Here is an 18407-nt window from a genome sequence, read left to right on the forward strand (position 1 = left end):
ACCCTCCAAGTGAACCTATGCTGTGGTAGTAAATAGTTTTAAAAAAATGCCCTTTTTCGATCACTAAGGGCCCCTCTTACTCTCCTCCCCCCAGTCTTCAACAGCTTCTGGAACCCCTGTGACCAAGTATAAGTAATCAATTTGCAGCTCATGCAAACATAGAAAATACTGTGTAGGCTTACAGTTTTAACAAAAGGGTACACACTGCAGCAGGAACCCAGTCTGCAGTTCTGTAGTTTGATACCACAAATAAATACTGTACACAGAGAAAATAAAGCTATATTGAAAATGTTGGTCTCTGCCATCAGCAACAATAGTTCCATATTGTTTTGTGGTGAGAAGTTCCATGTACTTTGGAATGTCTCTGTCCAGACATATTAAAGCAGAAACTAGAAAAAGTTCTACAGCTGTCGGTTGTCAGCCACCTCCCCCCAGGTCTTAACAGTTGCCTCAGACTTTTTAAAAAATGTGCTCATTTCTGTGCAAATTAACCACTTAAATGTGTTGCAATGTGCTTAGTTTACTAGGCATGCAAGTTAAATTTGATTGACTGATTACTTATTACTGCTTGGCAGGCTTCATGTTTCATCCAATAAATATAGCTATCAAGTATGTTTTACATAATGAGTTATAAGAGATGTGATGAAAAATGACAAGAAGCAATTTGCTATCATCAATAGTAACATTCAGTATTGCATCATGCTTTTCCCTTGGCTGACTATAGAAAACATTTAATGTAATTTACATTGTAGAGGTGGCTCAATGACTCTTTCCAAATCCATTTCTAAGTCGATCCAGGTTATTTTTGTTCTTACTTTGCTCAATTACTTTGCTTTACTTGATTTGGTACAATAAAATTGTGGTGTTCAGGACTAACTAAAGGTCTTCTTATTGAAGGACAAAGCTTTCGACCTACACCTCATCTACTATAACCTGTCAATGCAGTGACTGTGTGTCCTAGCATTTCATCAGCTTTCCATAGCATCAGTTATAGAAATGATACCTAGGCGAGGATGTGCAGTTGAGTGATAATCTGCTGTAAATAAAGTAAGCAATTATAGCACTTCTTGCCTGATGCTTTATGGGCGTAGTGGATAAACAGTGAAATCAGTGGTTTAAGTCTGTATGGGGCTCTAGCCTGTACATATAGCTCTATGGGGGCCCTTGACTGTACATATATTCCTTTGATAGTTGCTGTGTATTGCAGTGTCTTGTAGTCACATTCAATAACGTGATAGCAGTTGAGTTCTACTTTGTTTCTTTTGAGCAGTACTTTCTTTCTGTTGTGCAATCACCTATGTAGCCAACATTTTTACTTTCTTTTTATCCCACTGTCTGCTGACAATCATGTCATGCTCCTTCAATATTCAGCTAGCCATATCTATGTATTATGATCTAACAGTAAGCTCTATTTTGATTTTGACCTCCAGAGCTGTTGGTGCTTTTCTGAGCAAGAAAACTATGGAAATCATTATGTGTGCCTTTATATGGTACTGCTCTAATATTAACAATCTGAAGAGAGAACTTCAGTAGTCCTACATAAAGTTTCCCTTTTATTGTTTAGAATCTTCTGCTGCAATCTTACAGTGATATGTGATAAAATAAACACATGCTCATAAACTAAAAAAATGACAGTATTACAGCTTGAAATTGCACAAGCTGTTGTGGACTTAAAAAAAAAAATCTTAAACTTTCCCTTCAATGGGTCAGACCAATGTGTTTTACTCAGAACTGTGAAATCATCCTCTGATAATATACCAGAACAGCTGATGGCATTTTACCACAGATGACTTTTGGTCCTCAAACAATGGCTTATTGAGCTTCTACAAAAAATGTGTAAACACCACACTTACACTACAAAATGCAAAATACTAATAGAATTAATGATTAATCTAGTTGGTAACAAAAAGTAAAAAAGTCAGAGGCTGTCCTTAGGCTGAGAATGGGTTTTCTCTCCAAAAATGATTAACCTAGCATCTTAAAAATGAAAATATTGTTCCTATATATTCCATCTACTGATGAAATTGCAAAAACAATGAATCAATGGCAACAAATATATTAACTTCACTGAAACCCAATCCATAAAGCCTACAAGGAGTGTTACAAACAATATTAATACCAGAAGACATGTAATAGAGATTAACATAAATGGTAACAGGTATTGATTACAGGTTCATCTACTAGGACCATTATAAGCCTAGCTGTGCAACCCAAATGTAACCCACCAATTTGATTTATACAGGGGTTGATTTACTGACTGTGTCTGTCCATCAGAGACATAAGGACAGACCCGGGATGAGTTCCCAGTTACCCATCCATTGGTCCAAGTTGCTCTTAAGTAAGGCTAGAGAGGACCTCTGCTTCACATGGATGGGGAGCCTGTTCCAAAGAATGAGAATAATATGAGAAACATCTGTCTCTTCAACATGTCCTGTCTTTTAATCTAGTAGTTCTCATGTTGCTTGTTTTGGGGATGTGCACAAGGTTCATCAAAACAGGGTCCAGAGATGCTGCTTTGCATACCAGGCAATGATCACCTCTCAGAAGTCTGTATGATTTTGTATAAAGAGACAGGGCTTGGAGGTGACCAATGTAGGGCATTGTGTTTTCTCCCTGTATTCTTTTTGTAAGGAACCTTTGTCGAAGTACCAGTTGCTGCATGTGTCTAGTCAGGTACATACTGAATGGGGATTATACTACATGATAAGTCTGATGAGGCCGAGTACAGTAGTACGATGACCTCTCTAGACCTAGATGATATGCCCTTGCTTATATGTTGAGCAGCATAAATGTATTTTCTTAATACCTTGAACATGTTAGTCAAAGGCTATGTTACTCCCATTTCCCTTCCCTGACTAGTGAATCAACTTTTTAGTTGTTTTATTGATTACATAGTTACCCGAGGTGACACATTTCCCAAAAGGTACTACAATGCATTTCTTAATACTGAACTTTTACTCATGGCTTTTGTACCAAGCATTTGTCTGTACTAGACTTTCCTAAAGGGTGCGCTCATCCTGGGGGGATTCCGTGATTTCTCTCAGTTTGCAATCATCTGTGTACTTGGTTAGCCAGAGGCCTTTGACTTTGATTTTGACATCCAAGAAGTAGATGGCAAAGAGAAGTGGGACTAGCACAGAGCTCTGTGGGACTCCACTGGTGACCAGCCTTTTTTGGATGTAGCCTAACTGATTATAAATTCATGGTTCCTATCAGTGCACTAGCTAACTATCCAGCATGTTATAAAGGTGTTTATACCTAATTCCATAAGTTTGTTGACAGTGCCCCAGTGGGGTTTTATCTCAAATACTTTAGCCAGACCTAGGTAGGGAGTATGCACCGTTTTCCTCTCATTCATTGCATTAGTGACATTTTTAAAGAAGTTCTCCAGATTCAGTAAGCATGATCTTCCTCTAACAAAGCCAAGCTAGAAGGGATCTAGTGTCTGGAGGTCTCCAATGTTCTTTTTGATCATTTCAATGATAATTCTTTCCATGGCTTTACAGGTAAAACTAGTTAGACTAATTGGTCTGTAGTTTGCAGGATCTGTTGAAGATCCTCTGTTATGAAGGAGGATGACCATCATAGTCCTCTATTCATGTGGCACACAAAGCCTTTTTTTGAAGGCAATAGTTTAATAATTACTCCTGGGGGCCTAATAAGTCGTATCTTAGACTGTTCAGGAGGCATCTTGGGGATGTTTTCAGGGCCCATTGAGGCTGTGTTCTTGGCTTTAGTGAGTGCAGCCAGTACATTCTCCCTAGTTAAAGCTGGATGAGTTATGTTTGAGGATATTTTTTTGGGGGGGATGATTGGGGAGCTGAGAGAGGGATAAAGTTGAAACTGTATTTGTCTGCTAACAAGTTTGCTGTATCTCCAGGCTCAATGAATGTGGCACCATCAACCTCCATTTCAGCACATTGATGTATGCTGCCCTTGAAGTTTCTGACATAGATTTAGAAGGCCTTACAGTTATCTTTCACTTGAGAGGCTACATTAACCTTGAGGAGGAGAGCTTGGTGAGAGTGTAGTTTTTTTTTATTTGGGCTCCTGGCATTGAGCAGTAACACCCTGAGCTTTAGTTGAGTTTATTTTGCTGTGTCTGTAGGTTTGTTAAATTGGCATTGCCTAAAAAAGACACTATTTGGGTGGATAAAGTTTTAGCCAGTATTTGAAAGCCTAGCTGGGAAAGGTGAAGACCATCCTTAACAAAGCAACATAGCCTATTAACCATGTCCTCTCAAGCTGACAAATTTTGGATCACCTTAGTATGACTCCAGAAAAACATGCAGTTGTTGAAATCAATCATTTTTGTTCATATTGTAGCATCATCCTTGGTGATGGTAATATGCTGCTTGGTGCTAGGTTCACGCCAGCCTGGGATGCATAGTCTGAAAGCTCCATAATGTCTTTCTTTATATAACCCAGGGAGGTTCATCTCAGGTCACTTACACCTACACCTATATGGACTATGATGGAATCATACTGGTACCTGTGGTGTAATGACTTTGAGTGTGTGCATGATTTGGTGGATCCGGCTCCAGAAAAGCAACTAACTGTTATCCTCTCATTGTTCAGCCTGTTTAGAGGGGCAGCAGTATATCTTACAATGGATTACTCTATGGTGAGAATCATGGGAAGTGTGTTTGCTTGCCTTAGGGGTTTAGTATGTGGGGCTCCACTGAGAGAGACAGTATGTGTGGTGTTAGGTGTTGTTTTTTCCTGAGTGCTGTTGGGCTTATTGAGGCATAGTTTGACAACCGGCATTCTTGGTGATTGTTGTTGCTTAAGAAGACTGCTTTTAAGTGCCTTAGCATATGTTAGTCTATATGTCTGTTGTGTGCTTTGTGAGATAGATGTATACTTGGTTTTGAGAACCTGATGTGCACTTGTGTGGAAGGGTTTCACCATTAGTGCTATTGTGTAATTATACCTTTTGCGCACTCTGTCTGCTTCTTTGAGGATTAAGTGGTTTCGGTAAACATGAGACAATTGCTACATTATCTCAAGATGCCTATATCCACCAAGCTGGCTACAGAAAAGTTAGGAAATTGCATATCAATACTGTCTGGTCCTTTGAATGGTGAGCTACAAGGGGGTGGTGTTTGGGGTAAGAAGCCTATTGAGGGTGCTTTATTGGTGTAGACTAATAAGAGTGCTTTACTGGGGCAGATTCTGCTAAACAGTACTAAATTCTATTAACTTTAATGTTTCCACAATACCAAGTTCTACTTTGATGATAAAACTTAAATGAATTAAGTCACAACTCTCACTGGAAATCAATGTTTTAGCTATTGTTATATAATAGAAACATGTGCTATATACAAGTTAAGTACACATGGATAACATGACCTCTCAAATTATCCTGTCAGAGTTAATACATCTCCAGCTTTTAAAGGACTTGACATTTGCTCATAATGACTGGTGAATCATGTTTGCAAAACAACATATAACTGATAGTTAGCTCTTTAGGTAGAAAAAGTATATATGTAAACAGATTCCAACATTCCACTTACTTGGAAAAAAGAACTGTGAAAACATATAACACCCTAAATTTGATAGCAGCATCAGAATATCTTAATGTAATACTTACAACTGGATGAACAAGTTTGCAGTGACAAGAAATACATGTAGCACAATAAAGAACCATACGGGTAAGAGAATCATATCTGCCCAGTATAGATAGTGCTCTATCACAATGTGCAAAACTAATAATATGCTCTTGTAAATAAATTTATACAACTTACAAAAATCACATTTGTACATGCCTGATATTTTATTGATTGGTTTTCTACCTAAAAGATTATTTTCAGGGCTTTCAAGTGGACCTTTTAAATGATACCCCGTCTTCCCTATAAAAACAGCTTTGGACCCATCTTAATCACTTATCCAAGATATTCCAAAATAAACTTCCAAAGTCTTCTAATACTGCTCCTGTCCAAATTAAGTTTAACTGGAAATTTGAAAGTGTAATTGATGGCATTATTAACACTATTACTTTGTGCATGATGTATGACAATAAGCTTATTATTAAACATAAAGCAGGTTTCCACATATCCATTTGTTCTATTCCTACTTCAGACACTACTGATGAAACAAAGGATCTATCATAAGCCTTTTATTGAAAAGCTCAATTACACACACACACACACACACACACACACACACACACACACACACACACACACACACACACACACACACACACACCTGCACTTCCTATTTCTTACCTAACCCCTCTACTGTGACCATCCAGGCATGTTCTTTGTCTAAAATCATGGCCAGGATTCAAAGTCGGGACAAGTGCGTGCAGTAAGGCAACAATAAAAAGCACCTGATAGCATGATAACTTGTTATGAGACAAAATCAGTTCAATGATACGTTAGCTGCAATAAGACCACATTATCAGTTAATTTGTATGTGTTGTATTACTCTGTGATCATTGGAAGTGGTAGCTAGCCATTTTCTTTGCCATTATTGTAATCAGTGCTGGTATCTGATGTACTGTTATTGATAGCTCAGGCACCCTTCTCATTCATCACTCCCCCTCTCTCACACACACACACACACACACACACACACACACACACACATACACACACACACACACACACACACACACACACACACACACACACACACACACACACACACACACACACACACACACATGGACACATCAACACCATACCTCTTACCTTTCCATGAATTAAAAGCTCAGGCACCCCTATCATTCCTCTCTCCCCACACACACTTACTCACACACATGCGCGCGCATGCACATACATAAAACACACACATACACACACACACACATACACACACACACACACACACACACACACACACACACACACACACACACGGACACATCAACACCATACCTCTTACCTTTCCATGAGTTAAAAGAACATCCCTAATCCTGCCTTTTACATTTCCCCATCCCTCATAAATCACAAATAATTAGTTTGCCAATGATGCCAGATATTAGACTTTTATTCTTCTTCATGGTGTTCAGAAAATGCATCATGATACAAGACCTTTTGCACTATTAATACTCGAAGTGCATTAGAGCAATATTTGGAAAGATTCCCTGGTGTCATCTAATGTACCCATTGGCTTTGTCCAGAAGTCTTACTCATGGCCCTCAGAAGTCATGGACCCATGCTGCCAATCAATATTGCCAGACATTTGAGTTTCATACTTCTTTATTTCAGTCTTCCACTGCTTCCTTCACAACCTCTAGTTCTATTAAATCTTACTTTGCTTTCTGTATTAATTAAAATGTTTTCTTGGTGTCCAGTTTCCTTATTCACTGCGTATTAGTCTAGTCGGAGTTGAGAAGTCTGGTATCCCCACACACTCACAGATTTAGTACCTCAGAGATCTTCTTATGTCATTTCTGTCATATAGACCCTGAAATATTCACTCTCCACAAAGACACACACACACACACACACACACACACACACACACACACACACACACACACACACACACATGCACATTCTGTCACAGGACACTGCTCATACTTTTGCACAAACTCTCAGACACAGCCACACACATATGCATATACTTCCCAGCACTACCTGACTGCTAACCACCCCAGCCCTTACCTCTAACATACTCTAACACATTGTCTAAGTTAATTGCCATAAACGGTGGTAAGGATTTAGAAAGACAAGAAGTTCTATGACTTGCTGGTTAAACTGCTTACTGCAGATATTTCTGTGAGTATCACATGGCTAATTATCATGTGCTTCTTATCTAGAATAGCTCTTTAGCATTTGTGGTAGGCCAGGAAGACATTCTGCCATGCTGCTGCACCTCTTTGAGATAAGTGTTGTGGTAGAGCTGTCTATGAACTAGATATGGATACTGCCAGCAGAAAAACAGAGCTTACCACTGGTGATAACTTTTCTGAATCCTTCTCCATGTCATCAGATATAAGTTTTGCCCTTTAATGACATTTCTTCATGTGTAATGGGTATACAGTAGTTGCATAAATGTGATTGTTGACAGTCATTGGTTTTCTATATAGATATGATGAAAAATTATTAGTACTTTTGTTGAAAAAAATTTCCACATTCACAAAAATGCACTTCTGTTTTCCTTACATTAAATGTTAGGTTCAAAAAGTCATTACTGTTTGGTAAACTTTTTTGAAAGTACAAAAATCCAGTAAATTACCATCCAGTATATTAAAGGAGTCATGTATAAATCTTCCAAATAGATTCATTCCTTTAAACTCTTCTGAGGGGAATAGAAAAGCGTGTCCCCACTCACTCAATACTGAATCTGAAAGTGGGTACCACAGCTGCTCACAAGTCTAACCCACTACTCACAAATCTGTTTAAAATATTCACCAGAAAAAAAAAATAAATAAAAATCTAACTTGAATTCTGATAAGAAACAAAGGGTATTTATAAATAAATTTGAAAACTGTGGAATGTATAAGAAACTCTGTCCTAAGTAAATAAATCTTCTCAACCATTTTATATCTATCCCATTCAACTTTGCTATGTGAATCCCTGATAGAGGATGGCACAGACTAGATTTATTCAAACATCTTTCTAAATAGATAGATGGATTTAAGTTTTTAGATCAACATCTTAGATGTTGAGTGCCATAATACCGACAATCAGAAAATAAAATTCAAATAAATAAAACACATTTTATTTTTTTTTTGGGGGGGTCAAGACCTCCTGCAACCCCTATGTGGGGGCTGTTCCACCATACTATCTGGTAATTATATATGCTAACTTTGTCAAGATATTAACAGGTACCCCATATATTATATATGTATATATAAATATATATATATATATATATATATATATATATATATATATGGATCCATATCACATGATCGACAGACCATATGATCAACTTTCATTTGGTCGACAAGTAGTTTTATGTGGGGGGCTTCACCCCCCACACCCCCCTAACTATATATATCAACTCCAGGGTTGCACAACATTGGGGAGAGGGGCAAATCTGACTGTCGACCAAATGAATTGTCGACCAAATGAAAGTTGATCAAATGGCTTGTCGACCATCTCAGGTAGACCCATATATATATATATATATATATATATATATATATAAAAATATAAAAAATATATATACACATACACACACACACACACATGCAATATATATATATATATATATATATATATGTATATACACACACATGCAATATATATATACATCCATATATATATATATATATATATATATATATATACACACACACACACACACACACACATAGTATATATATATATATGTATATATATATATATATATATATATATATATAGAGTGAGATATATATATATATATATATATATATATATATATATATATATATATAGCTATATATTCCAGTTTACTTCCTTTAATAGAAATTAAAGTTCTAAAGTGGGGGTGTTGCAATTTGTTTTGAGCTTTTGAAATACCAGAAAACATCTCCAACCTTAAAATGTTCAACCTAAAAGTAGTTGTAAGTGTGCATATCTATTGCACCTTAATGTAATAAATGCAATAAAATTCAATTAAATTTATCAGCAAATAAGCAAAATTAACATATTCATGCATATAGCTGTATATAATTGTTCATTATTTAAAAGTTCAAACATTTTCATTATATATACATCACAATCTATGTATATGGTATACAGTAAAGTTTTAAAAGCAAGAATAGTTGCAACTGGTACAATCAAACCACTTCACAATGATGCTCAAAAGAGTATATTAGATATATGCTGGTTGCCTCAATATGCTAAGTGGCTTTTGTATCGGGATAGCTTGTTTGTTAGGAATAAGTTTAAATCTACAGGAAAAAAGGAATTTAAGTAAACAATAAAGTACAGAATGCAGTGTGAGCCATGATGCCTTTATCTTAGCTACCAAACAAAATAAAGAGGGTAGGTAAAAATAAGGCAAAATACATACTTTTTCAGTTAAACAATCATACGAGTGTAATTTTCAGGGGAAATAGACTTTAGGAATAATTATCCAGTGGAGAGATAACTGTAAACTGTGATACCAGAAAAACAGTGTAATGTGGACATTTCACAGAAAAGTTTAAAAATGTAATTGTTATATTGAACAATATTAGGAAAATAATATATATAAGCAACAGTCGAAAGTGAATGAGCATGAAATGAGCAACAGTGAAAAGCAATTTTGTTATAATTTATTATGTGCTCAAGTTTTATTATTTATTTATTTAAGCATTTTATAAATTTTTTAATGATTTATGGTCCATCTGAGCTATGCTTTGATCTACAAGAACAAAGATAAATGTACTTGGTATGACAGTTTTGAATAGTCAAACAACCAGTGTGATCTTTGAGAAGTTAAGACAAATCAAAGTACCTGGAAAAGAAACACAAACTCACATTGGCTATGTGTAAACTCCAGACAGACAGTGACTGAAGGTCAGGATTGAACTGTGGACCCTGGAGCTTAAGTTCACTATGCTTACTTCATAATATAGTAGAATATTCTAACCTTTACGTGAATTAGCATTTGAGATCAGTGTTACTGACATATAACTCAGGAATAAACACAAAAGCATCATGAATGACATGCACTGTACAACACTTGTTTAGTATGCATAGCAGACTTTTATTCCTCAGAGTAAGAATAATATATAAAAGTTGTTGCTCTACACTTCTCAGAGTTTAACATGGGTAATGTTTCAACTTAAATAGAACAAGATTGCTCCAAACATTTCCTAGATGTGAGTATTTCTACAGGTAAGAAAAAAACATGAATGCTTTCTAAGAATGTGAAAGAAAATCAACCGTCCATCCATTCATCCATGGGATGGGTAAGGCCAATCCAACACCAAATGAAATGGACTAATTGTAGCACAAAAAAGGAAGTTAGCTAGGCTTGAAATGGCCAGCAAAAACAGTTAGCCTAGCACTTATCTATGAACCTATAAAAATAAGGATCCAAGATGGCTGAAATGACCCAGAACTTTAATAATTCAATAAGCTACTTTCATCTCTTTATAAAATAGCACTGCTGTTAAAAAAATGCATTAAATAAAACACATGACTACATTCTAAAAATAAATGCTTACATAGATTGCAACCCTAAAAACAGTCATTGTGTTCTAGTTTACTTTTCTTTAAATAACCTGTAAAATTCACACTGCTATAAATACCTATGAACTTACATGCAGTTAAAATTACCTGACATACTCTGTTGTCTAATTCTCCTTCTCTGTCTCCATGTATTTCATCCTCTGTAATATGATCTAATAAATAAAAAATGCATCTCATAACACTGCTACACTCATCTGTCAAATGCACTAACAGATTTTTTTTACTTGGCAGTGTAACTGCGTACAAGCATTTTATTTAACTGTTTTCAGCTATGCATATGTAAAATCCCTCGCATTAAATATTGTTCTGCATAAACTACATACTCTGAAGAGCAGGGGAAAACAATGTGGGATTTATTAGAATTGTATCACTAAAAACTGTCACCACTGGAGACATGTCTAAACACGTTACTGTTAAAACATTTGTAAATACTTCCTTTTAACTGGTTCTCATGCACTTTTATCAAAAAAGCTATTATAAGTTCTAACCTTTTTGTTAGCTCTCACCAACTGTTTCTAAACCATAAACACTTACTGTTGTTATATGCTGATTATTTTTCACAATTTTTGTTGCCCAACAGTATAAGTTCAAATCATGATTGTTTTCCTGTCCTTAGATTTAATGCGTAGATTAATACTAAGCTAACTGCCCTTAATGAGGCCATTTAAGTCTAGCCAATTACTCCATGTGAGAATCAAACTTGGCATCTTGTGTTTGGAAGGTAACCACTTTGATCATTATGCCATCCTCCCTGGAGATAATTAGCACTTGGATAGCTGCCCTTGTGAGTAATTTTAAGCTTAGCCAATTAATCCATGTGAGAATCATACCCTGCACCTTGTGCTGGAAAACCAAATATCTTAACCTTTTTGATAACCTCCCTCCTTTGGGGAAGGGACAAGGTAGATGAATGAAGGATTTAATGGTAGCAAGACCTGAGGCCATAACTCATCTCTTGTTGCCCTAAATCTCACCTACATTTTTTCTGTCTCACTAGGATAATCCACTACTATTATTTTTTACCAGTTATGTCACATAATGGTTATTCCACTCCACAAAGGAGGGGCCACAATGGACCCTGGTAACTATCGCCCTATAAGCCTGACTAGCCTGGTCTGCAAGGCTATGGAGGGCATCATCATGGAACTCATTAACAAAGACATTGGGAACCTCCAAACACTTGACCGGACCCAGTTAGGCTTTGTTAAGGGCAGATCATGCCTACTATACCTGGTTGACTTTTTTGAGACAGTCACCAAGGCCATAGAAGAGGGAAAGGTGGTTCACACAGCCTACCTTGACCTCGCCAAGACTTTCAATACCATTCCCCACTCAGGTATTGCAGAAAAACTCACCAGCCTGAACATAAACCCCTACGTCACGAGATGGGTTGCCAACTGGCTTACAGACAGAACTCACACGGTAAGAATAGCGGGATCCAGGTCCAACTCTAAACCAGTCACAAATGGGGTCCCACAAGGCTCGGTCCTGGGACCCTTACTGTTTGGCATATACTTCTCAGAAGTACAGGCAAACACAGGAGGACTATGGCTAACCAAGTTCGCCGATGACTGCAAACTGGGAGCCATAATTGACTCTCTGGCTGACACCGGCATCCTCAAAAGGGCCTTACTGAGATGGACACCTGGTGTCAAAGTCATGGCCTCAAGCTAAATGCCAAAAAATGCATAGCCATCCCATTTGGGAAAAACAAAACACCCATGAATTACCACATAGGTGGCAGCCCCCTTAATACAGAAGACGTAATAAGAGATCTGGGGACCCAGGTAGACAGTAATCTCTCCTTTGACAGTCATATTGCCAAAGTAGTTAGGAAATCCTTCTATGTGGCCCATCTAATTATTAAAGGGTTCACATCTAGATATAAAGAGGTTATAGTGCCCGTCTACTCATCACTTATCAGACCCATCATAGAGTACAATGTCCCATTTGGGATGTACCTCACAACACATTTCCAACATCTGGAAAGACCACAAAAGTACCTCACCAAGAGGATTACTGGCCTCAAACATATGTCCTGTGCAGCCTGACTGAATAAAACTTCGGCTGTACTCAGTGGCATATCGCTTACTCAGAGGTGATCTCTGCCTGACTTACAAAGCCATGTCCAACTCAGAATTGATGGACATGCTCCACCTAAAGAAATCCAAGTCACTGCAACCCACGTGCTCTAGTGAGCTAAACCTCGCCACAACAATAAATAGAACATGCTGGAGGGATAGAGTCCTGTCACAGAGACACCCCATACTTTGGAACAAAATTCCAAACTACATTAGGCAGAGCCCCTCACTAACACTCTTCAAGAGAAACCTTGATGAGTGGATGGGTAACAGAAAATAAATGCCTGGGCTCACTTCATTGGCTCTTCTTGACAGAGGATCAGTTAATTAATCAATGGAGTGGCAAAAGCCAACACACTCTGGCTAGGCTTATAAACGCCCTCGGGCAGATAGCCTAGTACCTACCTATGAACCTATAAACCTATGATACTTGGTGCAAGAGTTCATAATGAGATCTGCTCACCCTGTTTTCTGACCTTTTATCACATCCTCCTTTAAATAAGATATATTCATATTCTGATAGTGTAGCAGGGAATTACCAGCAGTATTTTTGTAGCTGAAAAAATATTCATAATTTACCACTTACTAACTTTAGGAACACTGATAACCAAATAATCTATATTATTGTCACTTATTTTGCCTACAAAATCTTAGAACTGAGTACTCTTTATTAAAAATTCAAGAAACATCTGCCATACAGTGATGTCACTGTGCCAACTCAAAAATATTTTCATCAATACATTGTCAGCAAGAAAGGACATGCCTGTAAGCTCCAGTTTTGTACAGTACTACCTTGATCTAATAACCTAAAATTAGGTTGGAATTACTGGGTGTCACCCTGGCACCCTTTGTCACTCCTCTCAACCAATAGTCATATCCGTTCTTAAAAATGTAAACTCTGATAGTGAAAACATAATTAAGACATCACGTAACAAATCCTTCTTCTTGTACCATTTTACTCTCACCATTACTCAGCTTTTTGGGACTAGGCAAGACTTTACTTCTATCTTCTGACTTATACAAATCCTTGATCATCTGAATAAAATCACTAAAAATGTCACTACATTCAAATACCTAGATATTCAGTTGTATACCTTCCTGAATTTCTATCTACTCCTGGAATAAATGCATACACACAGCTGGATCTTGGTCAAATGGGGCCCTTGAGAAGGGTAATGGACTGGGGCCCCACTACACACAGCAACCCCCCTGCAGTCATTGTGGTGTCCCATTTCCTGGCTATTTCTCCCCCAGTTACCATAAACACTGTTCAAACCTGTCAGTGTGCACACTATTTTCTTCTTTGCTTCTACAATGATTACAGATATTTGGATATAATTTAACACCTTTATTTCAAATGTTTGTAGCACAAACTGACATTTACTAAAAAAAAAAAAAATACACTCTTGCATTGAAAACAGTCTTATCATTAATGGTAAATTTCTCTGCCCTTGAAACTCACAGCCATTGAAACCAAAATGAAATCCACATTCAAAGAAAATATATGTGGCCAGTGGAGGATAGTTTGCCTTGGGGCAATTTTTAAACATAGGTGCCTTGCCCACATTTTTAGGACCATGCAGACATGCATGTGTTTTTTTATTCACCTTCCTGATTGAAATGAATTATATTCCTTGCATCAGTACCACTTGGTAAAGCGTGTTTGAAATTTGTAGTTTTAAACAAACTTCCAGTATTTGATGAAACAAAATGTATGAAGCAATAATGACAAAACCGACCATTTCAGAACATTTCAACCATAAAATGCCACTCAATATCAGTCAATATGTACACTCTCTGCAGAAATAAGTCATCCAAATAATTCCACAGTAAAGAGATCTGTAACTAATGAAGAGGTTGCTGCTAGCCAGCAACTTTATATTTCAGTGATTCATCTACAAATTCAGTGCCTGCTGCCCTTGAAACATAAATTGTCTAGGTTACATAACAAATGGTAAGCTGGTAATATTGCAATAAGGAATGCTTTGCAAACCAATAACAGGTTCATTGGTCTAGGCATCTCATCCAGCTGATGGCACACTCAGAACTGTAGCACCTCCACCATCCCTTAAAGTACAATGCAGTATCTACAACATATCTATAGGGTGTGGGAGTAGAACCCACGACCTTCTGTAGCAAAAGCAAGCATACTGTCATGGTACTAACAGTCATTTCAACTATTGTAGCAAAAACAGTGATGACCATTTGCTGAACAAAACAGCTGCACATTGAAAACAGACTTAGAATGAGCAGCAGCAAACTTCACTTCCCTTGAAGCTCACACTTTTTTGAAAATACACTGAAGCTCACAATTCCTTAAAATGCACTGAAACTCAGCATCCCTTGAAAATGTATTATAGCTCACAATTCCTTAAAAATACACAGAAGCTCACAATTTGTTAAAATGTACAGAAACTCAGTCCCTTGAAAACGCGCTTTGAGTGCTTTGGTAGTTGGTGCAGAGGATTCAGGCTTTGTTACCTCTAACTAAGTTACAGGGTTTGAGCCAGAACAAATTAAATAACCTGCCATCCCTAACTTGGGCATTACACATGCATAAATAAAGTCACTCTCCAATTCTTAACCAATAGCATCACCCATCTTCTTTTCAGTCCCTGTAACAATACCATAGGTAAATATATCTTACTGAATAGCCAAGAATGTGGTCTTCTTATTACTGCAGCCTCCAAAAGAATTGTGTCTGCAGTTCAAACCATCAGAGATGACATAAGAATATTTATCACTCTCTCCACAAGCAATGAGCATTACTGTAAAATCTTTGAAGAAGCTAACTAGCTACCTGTGAAACAATGTACTGACATTTTAATCACTTCTCTGCTTAAACTTATTCACAATGAAGCCCCCCTCTCCCCACCAGCCTCCAGACTACTCACAGATGCACCATCATGCAACCTTAAAATATTTAATCAATCAGGTCCTCTCCTCCAAATACCCCAAACTAGGCTTCAGTGCATAAACCAAGCTTTCTCAGTTCTTAGTCCAAATCTTTTGGAGTCTCTCCCTTCTTTTCTTAAAGTTCATCCCACTTACCCCATTTTCTGATCAGAACTAAAGGCACATTACAAGAGCCAAGGAACATGCAACTGCTCTTATGTCTGATTATATAATTTAACATCTTCCTACACTCCTCTATACATACTGTAGTTTTGATTGTGATTCTTTCACCATGCCAGCTCTATCAACTGTGTATATATATATATATATATATATATATATATATATATATATATATATATATATATATATATATATATCTGCATATATATATATATATATATATATATATATATATATATATATATATATATATATTGTGTATTGTCAGTTATAATGTACATAATATCATAAACACTGCTATGCTGATAGACAGAGGCAGACAGTAATGCCCACACATATCCCCCGCATAACCTTAAGAATATTCCAAACTAACATATCCTCTCCTAATAAACGTTCATGATACATATTGAAACAATTGGGTTGGGCTGCACAGCTAGGCTTATAATGGCCCTGGTAGTCATTGTATTAGTTTGTACCTATGAATTTATGAACCTATACTATTGTCTTTACATCAACAAGCCAATGCTGATATTCCCTTTACAAAGAATAGATGTATATATTGCATTTTGTCGTTCACTCTGTTTATAATGTCATGTATCTATTGTGTTTACCCCTGAGCTGAGATTGAAATAGGTCCAATGGGATCAGAGCTATATTCAGTTACCAAATTCAAAATGAAATAAAATAATTCCATCCCAGTTCATGAGGAATAACTGTACGCAATTTTTTAGCACCCAATATCACTAACAAGTCATTTCTTTTTGGCGTTAAACCTTAACCTTATTAATAAAGTCAAATATATCCTTAATATATATAATTATTGTTTGAAAAACTCTTTCAGTACTAAATCAATAAACATGGATACTGGCTCTAAAACAGAGCCACTAGCTTGATCCTACTGATCATAAAGGGGAGGGGGGGCATTCTCGTTTTTATGCATTTTAAGAATACCAAAGATTACCTGGTCACAAAAGGAAAATGTTAATCTTTTTTTTTTTTTTTGTGGTTTTGTACTTTATGTTAAGTTGACTTTTACAATGCTAGCATTAACCACATGCATTTTTCATATATTTCTATAAATCAACAAATACACATATATAAGTTCTTCCACTACTCCACTTCCAGTTGCATCGCTTTTATGTATGTTTGAAATCTGTGCTTTTGGCTTCATTTAGTCAACAGATCATCTGATCAAATGTAGCTGTGTGAGAGTGCTGTAATAGCAGGGATAGGCCATATACATTTTCCAAACTATTGCACAATCTCTGAGTTGGTATTTTTCCCTATTTAATTAATTTATCTATTTAATGTTTATTAACCATTTACTTGGACCCATACGAGGACCCTTTTCAGCCATGACCTATATCATTCAAGCACTAACAGAAAATAAAATTGGAGAAAGGACTGTAAAATACAAGATATTGCTACTATGTTGCTTCCACTGGGCTATTTGGCTATTTACACCTTGTCAGTACCTGCTCTTAAACCTTTACTCTTTTTTTAAGAAATGGTAGAACAATCATCAGTGATGTGAATTTATGAATAACTATCATATTTTCTAATTCCTTTTAAAGGAAGGTAGTCACATTGCTTAACCTGGAGATGAAGTTTGTTCCAGAGAAGGGATAGTAGCTGCTGATGAATTTGTCTCTCCACTGTGATTTGTTTATTTGCTGATACATTGTCAGATCTCTAGTTCTAGAATTCACAGGACTGTTTTGATTTGTAGAGAAATAAGCGGTCTTGGACTGCAGGATTTCTAACAACATTGAAGACAAGGCAAGGATTGCCCACAAAGGCATCTGTATGACACTAAATACAACAACCAGTCTTTCAGCCGTTCTTGAGAGCTCAGGTATTTTAGTTCCATAATCTTTTTTTTTTTTTGTCAGGAACCCTTGAGGCTAATGCTTGATAAATCCAACAAGAGAAACCAGAAACCAAACAAGAAAAACTGATGGAGGTCCAGGGAACACACAGGTCCAGTGTAAACCACACTGCTAGTAGTAACCACCAAAGATTTATTGAGCAAAAACATCAAGTCAAGCGCTTTCATCTTTCATCAAGACTTCATCAGAATTGCAGTAATCACATAAACCGCACAATATAAAGGAACATCCTG

The sequence above is a fragment of the Protopterus annectens genome, chromosome 4.part0 (genome assembly GCF_019279795.1).
Source record: "Protopterus annectens isolate FY-2018-M chromosome 4.part0, PAN1.0, whole genome shotgun sequence".
Taxonomy (NCBI): Eukaryota; Metazoa; Chordata; order Ceratodontiformes; family Protopteridae; genus Protopterus; species Protopterus annectens.